General features: G+C 33.1%; 1 protein-coding gene across 1 annotated transcript in view; it reads left to right on the top strand.

The window, feature by feature from the left end:
* The first annotated feature begins 245 nt into the window (after window positions 1-245).
* Window positions 246-11,130, top strand: part of LOC125051858 (head-specific guanylate cyclase) — an 85,906-nt gene continuing 75,021 nt past the window's right edge. The window contains exon 1 of the mRNA XM_047652451.1: window positions 246-426. The gene's annotated coding sequence lies outside the window, so the exon portion shown is untranslated. The remainder of the gene's footprint in view (window positions 427-11,130) is intronic.

The raw sequence follows: 11,130 nt of genomic DNA, 5'->3' as shown, positions 1-11,130 counted from the left end.
TTACATCTACAGAAAACAATAACAATTTCTAACATATTGTTTTTCTAAAGACTATTCTAACCTAATAAAATACATACATTAAACGGTATTTCAATAAAATATTTTAAATAAACGTTAACAATAAATAATTTCCTATACTATTATACAAGAAAACGTTATACGCATACAATATTACAGGCAAGGACGAAGATTCGAACGATTTTAATCCGTATCAAATAGGTCATAAGACCAGTCGGGTTTGAAACTCAAGCGCGCGCATACTAGCCGTTAGTATGGCGTAGCAGTGCCGCGTAGACGTCTGTACCAGCGCTACGTATAGTGCTACAAGAATTTTGAATTACGAATTCGTGTACTGTGCTACTTTGTTGAATGGATATTCTAACGTGTTTTGTGCGTGACTTTTCTAAAGAAAATTTATTGGATAAGGTAGGTTATAGTTATTAGTCTTTTTGGTATATTTTGCCTTAGCGTTTCTTGTGTTTATTCTATATTTCTTAATTAAAAAAAACACAAGCATTTTTTTTAACTTTTATTACTTTTTATGACTTTTCGACTTATATTTTTGTAATTAATATAATGATTAATACATTAAAAGTAAATATGTATGGACATTCTAATAATTATCGTAATAAAACACTTTTTGCCATAACCGTTGGCGCTTGACAAGATGTTAAACACAATTATACAAAGTAAAAATTGTTAATTTTTTTTTATGCGTTGGGCATAATTTAAGCTCGGTTTTTAGTTATTTACATATTTAATATTTTTATGTTAGTTATATTTATTTAATTCAAAGGTAAGCTAACCCATTTCCAATAGCAATGACACAATTAACTTCTTTATTCTATTTTTAAAATGCAAATACCAGACAATATCACCACAATATTAGTGTCTGATATAAGCTGTAAGATGCATATATAATAAAATAATAATAATAATAGAGCCCGTTTAATTTCCAATCATGACAAAAAGAAAGATAAAATACAGCTTAGATTTTTTACATTTTATATATTATTTTATTTATCTTGTTATCCCATATCTTAGCTACCTTCAGTACCGTCGATCGAAACCCCTTCACGGGTAAAGGTTTTCCAGCGTTTTCCAACTGACTCTGTCTATGGCTCTCTTTCTCCATTCGCTTCCTGTAGAAGGCTTCTATTTCTTCTATCCAGCTTTTTTTTGGGGCGCCCTCTTCACATTCTTCCCCTTGGTCCTGCATAAATATGTACATTTATTATTTAAAAATTATAAATAAATGGAGTATTTATTTATTTATTTTTACTTTATTACCTTAATCAAAAACATACACATAAGAAAAATAAAAAAAAACAGGTTACAAAAGTTATAAGGCAACGGGCGGCATTATCGCTAACAAGCGATTTCTTCCAGGCAACCCTAAAGTGGAACAATGAAAAAGAAACACCTACAGAGGGTAGAGTACAAGAAATGCAAAAATAATTAACAAAAAAAACTCAAAATTACACGTTACTATAACTAAAATAAAATAAAGTAAAATCTAAAGATAAAATAACGATAAAAATAAATAAAAATATGTATGAACAAAAATTTAAAAGCCAATCAAAAGGTTAACTCAAAATAACACGTTACTATAACTAAAATAAAATAAAGTAAAATCTTTATAATATAGGCTTCAAATCCTCATAATTATATTATGTGTATAATTGAAACGTCACGAAGTAATGAAGCCTAACCTCGCGTGTCAGGCATTTGTGTTTTTAATAGGAATAGTAATTAGAACGACTTTAATTACTTTCTGTATGAGTGGAACACATTTCAATATAGTATTTTAATATACTTGGTACTTAAGGAAAACCCGACTTGAAGCGAGGAATCCCTTAAAAATGTTGTAACTAATTTTTGGAAGTTATTAAAATACGTACTCGGAAGTTTTTTTTATATAATTTATTCATATAGTTAACACAATGTACACTTCTGAACGTCAAAAGTTTTTAATCGCCAAGTTTTTTGTTTAACACACCGTTGGTAAAGAGCTGCTACCATTACACTATGTTCCACATGACATCTTATGTAATAAATACAAATAAAATGAATTTAAAAAAAGATTGGTTTTCTATTAGCAGGAGGCATTGTGAAATAGGAGCACGCACTTACATTCTCGTGGAAACAATACGCAAATACTCGTACATAGTAAAAATAACTAATATCACCGCATACACGAATTCAAGTACGACCAGTCACCACAAGTAGCACCCGTTCACAACGCACGTATTGAATCACATTTGATAATATAAATTGTACGAAAGATACAATTCTTCTTCTTTTGATGGAGAGGCCATTACTGGACATTGGTCGTCAGTGAAGCGTGTCATGAAAAGACACTTATTATACTAATGTAATGAAACAAATAATATATCATTATATTTGTTTCTACATGTTTAATTGAATGACGCAAACTCTAAATAATTAGTTGTGGAATAGGCTGCCCGACTCTATAGATTGTCCTCTCTATCATCTTTTAAAACTCTTCTGTATAAACATTTCTTAACCTTTTCCTATCCTGATCAATCGTGACTTGTGTAATTCTTGTTTTTCCTTTTCTTTTGTATTGCATCAATATTCGCTTATAATTTTTATGTATTGTTTTATTTGTGTTTCTTCATTTTATTGCAACGAAGTGTGAATAAATGAAATAAATAAAAATAAATATGTGATAAAAAAAGGAATAAGATGTATTACATTTGGAAAAAAAGTCAAATACATTTATCATTCATTCGTTCAAAGATTCATTTCAGCTATTGTGGTGAGCCTGGGTGGCTTTTAGGAAATATATTCTAATTCTAATAGATTACCTTAGGACTCGAGGTGGTCTACACCTCATCCCGTAATTTTGTTATTTCATAATATTTTCATACTAATATATACCTAGGTGTTATGGTTACGTAGGGTTGTCGGGCTCTCAGTTTCACACTTTGACATATTTTAGTAAAATTTTTCATGATATTACGTTTGACTAAATTAACTCCTGATAAGAAATTGTTGTGTAACGTTAACATATAGATTTAAATACACTTTACACATGGCAAAAAGTATGCTTAACATAGAAGTCATAGCAGAGGTTACTCAACTTATTTATAAAATGTTAGTCACTTTAAGAATCAAAGCCTCATTTCCAGTTGATTTACGACCTAACGATCTAAAACCGTGGATCAACGCGTCATCTTGGATCGAGAATGACTCGTCGTTATCGATTGATACCAAAATGGGCATGAGGTCATTTATGACTTACATTTATCTAATAGTAACTGGAGCCTGCGAATTTATCTCTGCGAGTGAGAATATATATGTTAAAAATGTTAAGCATGAAAGGTTAAGCGGGACAAAATAACAGAAAGATATAACAAACATTATTAACAATGAAAGAAGCAATCTTAATTTTGGAACCATATTTAAATGTCATTCGACTTTCAAAAAGTCAGCCGGTTGATTTATTTCATACCACGTACCATATAAATATATGGCATGTGTTTATATTATATACCATGTATATGATACAAATATATACAATATATTTGTAGGTTAGTGACAAGGTGAATAAACCTAGAAAATAACATCGTGATTAAAATGACAAACTATTATTATTATACACGCTTCACATGTTACATATACTTACGGGTAGACTAAATAATAGAGATGAATAAAAATATATTTAAGTGTAGTGTATAATGTGTGTGAGTGTGTTTAATGTAGTGTAAAAATATTTCATATAAAATCACCCAATATTTGGAACAGCGCACGTTAAATTAAAATTAACGCGAGGTAATTTTAAGTTAAAACGAGAGCTCTAAATTAACAAAGTTTCTGTAAACTTTCTTCGTTACATGTTGTTTCAATACTGTTTTGTTCAAACTAAATAAAAACTAGTTTACTTTGTAGTGGCTTATTTGAGAACTTTGCTACGGGTATCTATATTAGTATCAGACTAGTATACTCTCCTCTCTGTGGTTGCTAATCTAGTTGTATAAGTTTATGCTCGTTTAAAAAAAAAGGAATCATCTTTGACGAAACTCACATACTGTTTGACTGTATGTTAAATATTTCTTTTTTTTATAAAGAATAATGTACAATCTATAGTTGCAATATTTGTAAATATTTGAGCACAATGTATCTACATAATAATTTAGTTATCTGCTGCATTATTTTGCAACACCATGCGGCTATTTTATTTTAGTATAGTAGTTTTTTGTTCAGGATACATGTCTGCATATATTATTATCAAATCAATGTATACAAAATATTGTAAAAAATATTTTAGAAGAGTAATATGGAGTTTCTTACCAAATCTTCTCCATATGAAACTACCTTTTGGAAGGGGCAACTAGAGTATTTTTTTTTAAATATTATTAACTTGTAATTTTGACATGTGTTGCCTTTTTAATAGGCCTTATTGAAATAAATGATTTGACTTTAAAAGCGAAGTATTTATCCAACGTACCGCACATGATTTCGCGGCCATTTTTTTAAATATTTCCTTAATTATAGGAAAGATACAATAAAGAATCTGAATAAGCAACTTTGTGTTATTGCTTCTTTTTGTTAAGTTGCGGAATACGCTGCGCGACTCCATACAATTTACTACCTCCCTATTCTCTTTTAAAATTCTACCTAGTTTTTTCTTTACTAGGGTTGCCTGGAAGAGATCGCTTGTTAGCGATAAGGCCACCCGTAGCACCCATATAATTTGTACGATATTTGTTTTTTCTTTCAACGTAAAGATATATAAATAAATAAAGCGGTAAGTGAAACAAATAGCTTAAATAAGCGATGCTCAGCTAAGAGAAATTTGTCGAAATAATCGTGACAAAATGAGCAGGCAAATGATTTTCAAGTATGAAACTAATGTCTTAGGAAGTTTATAATTAGTTTTCGCGGCGTGTTGTCATGAAATAAATCCGCATAAATCCGAGTATGTGAATAAGTCGACTGTATATGTGTGGTTGTATGTTGATCGTATATTTTACACGATTATTGAAAAATTACTTGGAAGTTACGCCAACATTTCCAACTAAATTGTGTAGCCATTTTACAATCAAGTAAAATGTTTGTTGGGCAGAAAAATGGATGACTTACTTATTGTACTTGTATTGTATACTACTTCACCTCAAGAAAATTGTCTTGGACACTAGTATCTTACCTACTCTCACACACGGCTACCAAACGTGGACTTACAATACAGTAAAAGTTTCACTTTAAAAATAAAAACTAAATTAGTAGCATGCCAGAAAGCATGGGGTCATATGGAAAGGACCAAGAGAAGAGGTCGCCCAAAAAAAGGTGCATAGAAGAAATAGAAGCGGTAGCAGGAAACGAATGGAGAAAGAGAGCCATAGACAGAGTCAGTTGGAAAAAGCTGGAGGAGGCCTTTACCCGTGAAGGGGTTCCGATCACCGGTACTGAAGGAAGCTAGGATATAGAATAACAAGCAAAAGAAAAGAAAAAGTTAAATAATCTAAGCTGTGTATTATAATTTGTTTTTGTCGTGATTGGAAATAAAATGGGCTTTATTATTATTATTACTTATTGTACTATGATCCCTGGATGGGGCAGAAAGCGGAGCCGCCATCGTGTTCCTAAAGATTGAAGAGCTGGATATCCACAGATAATATGTGTAAGATCCATGTTCAAACATGACAATCATCAAACATGATAAAACATTTCAATAAGGATTTACGAATCTCCGTTTTAATGAACAGAATGAATCTCTTAAATTTGTGCCATGCTATTGTTAAAAGAAAATCATTTATACCAACGCAAGAAATGCCTCAACATGAAAATACTTTGTAGAAAAAGCTTTCAAAAGGCAATCTTGTCCGACTCTTAGGCGGTACCTTCTGATTTAAACGAAAAAGAACTTATCTGATTCTTGATTTTCCTTGGTTCTTACGCATTCTAGACAAGGCCAATTTGAATCGTAGCTATAAAAAGTTTGTTTTAAGTATTTTCCTGTGCTTGTACTTCAATAAAAAAAAATTGTACTTATAAAATTTCCAATTTCTTGCGTAACAATTCTAATTAGTACGTTGTTTCCTCATAAACGCAAACACAAACTTTCCATTTTTTCTTGTTTTAGGTTAAATGGAGCTGGATAGAATATTCACGAAGTAATATTACTTCTAACTTTTCTAATAACGCATTCAATTTGCAAGGAAGCCGATGAAATTGCTTCGTAAGATTCACTTTGTTTATTGCCTTCGCGATTTACTTGTCTTTTCGAACTGGTAAAGCTGCAATTTATAAAATATGGAAAGGCCAAAAGAAGTTAACAACCAGAAAGTTATAACGCATTACATTATAAGCGTTTTGGTAATAAGTATTTACCTACTATATTGGGATTATTGCTTAAGCGTGATCTATTCCAGGCATTATTAGGAAAACCTAAATAAATATGGTACAGTGCAAGAAGTGCGAAATTACAGACAAAATACAATAAGTTAATAAAATACTTAGCTAAAACTAATCGAGAATTAGTATCATCTATTTTAGGAAAACGATATTAAGTAATTCGCAAAAATTGCAGGAATTTTAATTACTTTGCCATATAATAAAGTAAATTATGTCATCATATATTTTTTTTTGTAATATGCTGAAATTTAAAAATTCGTATGACGCACGTAATCGTTAGTAGTTAGAAATAATTAGCTAAAAAACTTAATTCACTTTTTAGGTTTTTACTTGCAATATATAAACATCATACACGATTTATTATTATAATATACATTTTTACAATAGAGATTAGGCACGCCAGTGCGTTGTCAGCCACTAGGCGGTTATTACTAAATAACATGATCACCAAACGACAATGGGTATAATTGCAAAACAACAATAAAAAGCAGCAATTATTTCTTAATTATTGCTATGTTTCCACTTTAATGATGTAATTAGAGATCTTATGACATGTTTTTTCTCGACAAACAACTATAAGAAACAACAGCTGTCACCAAATACTTTCATTAGGCATCTTCACAAAACAACAAGAGAAGGGCGATTAATTTATTTGGGCTAAAGAAAAAGGGCTCGGTCTAACTTAATTAAGCGGACCGGAAGTAGTTTTTCCATTTGCACAAAAGGTCGGATGTCAAGAGACGATCAAATGAAATTTTGAAAAAGGGGTGCGACTAAATTGCTGTATGGTTAGCACAAACAGCATTAAAAAAATTGTTTTGAATAGAGAGATGTTTAGAGTCATAATAAGATGTCGACGTTTAGCAGCCCTGCGATTCTGTAACTCGCTTCACGAACTCACACAGCGGTTTTCGCATCGGCGGTCGCTCTCAAATCAGTCGTGAAGCAGTCATTTTATGATTTGGCATTCTGATAAACAATAAACTACAAGCTCCCACCTTTTCAGAATGCCAAATCATAAAATGACTGCTTCACGACTGATTTGAGAGTGACCGCCGATGCAAAAACCGCTGTGTGAGTTCGTGAAGTGAGTTACAGAATCGCAGGGCAGGTGTTAGTAAGAATTAAAATTTGAGTATATTTTTCTTTTCACATATTTATTAAACTTACGATTTGCATAACATCCGGAAAGTCCAAAAAATAATACCTTCTTTAAATATATATTTAACAAATTAAGATAGTATATCATTTAATAAAATCACTACAACATACACATTTAAAAAATGGTATGAAATCATGATAAAAATAAGATGAATTTAGAAGATCTAAACCTTTAAATTGCACGCTTTCAAGTTAATTTCCTGACTCTAAGAACGTTAATTTTGTGGAAAATGTATCGAACAGAAAATGAGAAAACCGTATTTATAGTGTGTAGTTTTCTAGGAAGTGTGAGAACTTATCGGGAAGGTACAGTCGCGTACAAAATAACTGTTTATAGCGTGGAAAAAGTTTAATAATAAAATTTTATATATTTGCGCGAAGTCACTGGCAGTTCCAGAGGCCACTATCATGAACAAACCAGATGACCGACTTTTATGTGGAATGTGGATGTATTAGTTTAGTATTACTATGAACTATCAGACGGTAGGGTGAGTCCTGGATGACTTACTTGACTTAATGTCCAAAACCCCTAGATGGGGCAGACAGTGTCCACAGTGAGTCTCCATCGCGTGCGGTCTTAAGCCTGTACGTCACCTAACTCCAAGTATTTTCGGCTCTCTTTGCCACATCTGCAACTGTACGACAACAGGTTTGCTTGGGACGGCCACGCTTCCGGTTTTCAATTCTTTCATTCACGGCAATTGGAATCTCTTAGGAGTGTATGGCCTATCCATATCCACTTGCGTCGCTTGATCTGCTGGCTATTCGGTGTTTCTCGGCAGCCCGCAAGTTTCTCGTTGGAGATCTTTAGAATCAAGAATACGGCGAAGCTGGTTGAAGAAAAACTTGGAGCCAGTACGAGATGTCATTAGTGACCTTCCACGTTTCATACCCATAGAGCAGCACTGATTTGACGTTGTAACCGAATATTTATATCTTGATTCGATGCGTCACATTTCGTGACTGCCATACAGGCCAAAGTTGTGCGTTGGTTGCTCGGACCTTGGCAATGCGTGAAGTAAGTGAGTCAAATATTCATATGATTTTTAATGTAAAACTAAGGACTCTAGATACATTTCTTCACAGTACCGATTTTCTTTACAATGTTTCATTTAATTTTTTTTTTCGTTTTCAACGCGACTGTACGAAAGTGTTATTCTACCTACCATAGCTTCAGATATCTTTCTTTATCGGTTTGTTTATCAACTTGTCACATACATCATTATGTTTTATGGCTACTACAGATATTTTCAGATCTACTAAATTACTGTGACCTTTAGGCATCTGTCAGAGTAAAAGTATACAGCCTCTTTCATGTGGCTTTGAAGTCATGAGACAAAAAGACCTGCGTCTGTTTCATCGAAACCATTACATTCTCCAGAAAACTTCAGGTTATTTTCTAAGCTCATAAATAATAATGACTCACCAAAAAAAAACGCGTGAGTACTTATGTACACGCGTTAGAAGCTATACTTCTTTGGAGTAATAATTTTCTTCGAGCACTTTAGAGGGACGTTTCCCTCTTTGAATTGCATTTTTCTTGTCCATTTTAATTGCCACTTTTATCGAAACGATATAATATGTACTAATCTTGATATTTTGCAATAAACATTATGTTTTTTATCACATTGGAACGGGTTTTCTCGTATAGAAATCATTATTTTGGTTTAAATAAACACGACTCTGAAAAACACTATGGTATGACAGACAATGCAACTTGCCGATAAAACAGAGCAGACTGTTTTACCGACGTTTGAACAGATATTCAGGGTGTCGGTTTTTTGTGTCGGTGTGCGTGCGCATTGTAAAAAAATACTCTAATAATTTTTCCAACAACCAGTATTGTACTCTTAGAGTAATTTGTCAAGGACACCACAAGAATTAGCCCGCACACCCTTTGAACAATATACTGAGGGCGTGGTCTTTACAGTAAACAAAGCTAATGTATTTCTCTTAAGTCCTTTCAACACCCACTTGAGTAACTGCAGTGATTACGTACAGTAATGTATGCTAAGGGAGTTGACACCAAACAAATCGAGCTCATTATTTTAAACGGTATACTTTGTAACCCACTTCCCAGTATTCAGTGTAAATGCCTTCTCATATTAATCAATACGTTTCGTTTACGTTTTTCAAAGAAGAAATTTAGACTCACACCAAGCTTCCATTCCGCTACTCGTTGTACTATTTATTTCCTAATAATAATCCAGTGGCTACCTTTCATGTTTCTTGGCCTCAGGTTGCATCCGTTACTAGAATCATTTTTATTTCATAGACAAGAAGGTGATTAGCCTTCTGTCTGACACTTGTCATCGACTTGTCATCGATAGGATTTTACAGATGCCGTTTACTAATGATGTTTTTATTTACCGAGCGAGTGTTGCATGCGCACATAAACAGAAAGTCCATTGGTGCACATAATAGAATCTCTGTCCGAATGGTCGACGAACAATCCCTCACCGAGCGGCTTGATCCTTTGGCGTTGTCTAGAGATGTGGGGTCACTCTGAATCTTCTACCGCATTTACCATGGAGAGTGTTCAGAGGAGTTGTTAGGATTAATACCTGCAGCTGTTTCATCAATGGACGTCAAAGCAGAATACGAAATTCTACCCGTATCACCTCGACGTCCTTCGTTCTACAACTGAGCGTTTTTTTCCGCGCATCACCACTGTGGAACCATCTATTCGAACCAATTCGACTAAGGGTCCTTCAATAAAAGAGAGCACCAATTCTGAAAAGGCCGGCAAAGCACTCGCGAGCCCTGGCACTGAGAGTGTCCATGGGCGGCGGTATCTCTTAACATCAGGTGAGCCTCCTGCCCGTTTGCCTCCTGTTCCATAAAAAAATGAAAAATAAAAGGATCAAATCCACAACATCAGGGATGATATTCGTACGCTTAAGCCACACACGTTTTCGATTATTTATTTATTTCCTAATATAGTTTGTTAGTAAAAAATGGCTGTCAAATGGTTACGAAAATATTGCTAAAGCGTGACAGGAGTCGTCCCATCATTTGTTACATAATGTTTTATGCTGGTAATTAATTTTTTATTCTGTCGATTTTTGAATCTTTTTTTTTTTCGAATAATATTCCAAATACAACAAGTAAGAAATAGTTTAGTAATGCTGGAATATACCACTAGCAAGTAAAAAACGAGAGATTAAGCTATATACTTCATAAATTTACATCTTTTATAAATTCAACGTTTGACGAAATATATTAAAATGTGTTCAGTCTACTACTCTTTGGCAGTAAAATTAAAATCAAACTATTTGCTCGTCTTTTCATTCAAATCAAGACTCTCAATTATAATTCTTTACCACCTTATTATATTCCGTGATTGTTGCCAACACTCGATGGGTTAACAGCAAGTAGGTCCATTAAGTTTGCATTTACTTTTAATTATAGGTTAATTATAAAAACCGAAACGTGTGCTTTGGATAAGTACGTACAGTTGCCTTGCGCATGCTCTCGTGATAGTCCGTGTCAGACATCCATCCCATAGCAGTTATAAACTTCAGCACTTGGCCAGTTCATTTATTGTTGTAATTACTCACTTTATAATATAAAGTTACTAGAATTATT

Source organism: Pieris napi, chromosome 8 (assembly GCF_905475465.1).
Source record: "Pieris napi chromosome 8, ilPieNapi1.2, whole genome shotgun sequence".
In the NCBI taxonomy this organism is placed as follows: Eukaryota; Metazoa; Arthropoda; class Insecta; order Lepidoptera; family Pieridae; genus Pieris; species Pieris napi.
Note: the sequence above shows the minus strand (reverse complement) of the source record. Positions and strands in the feature narration are given on the sequence as shown.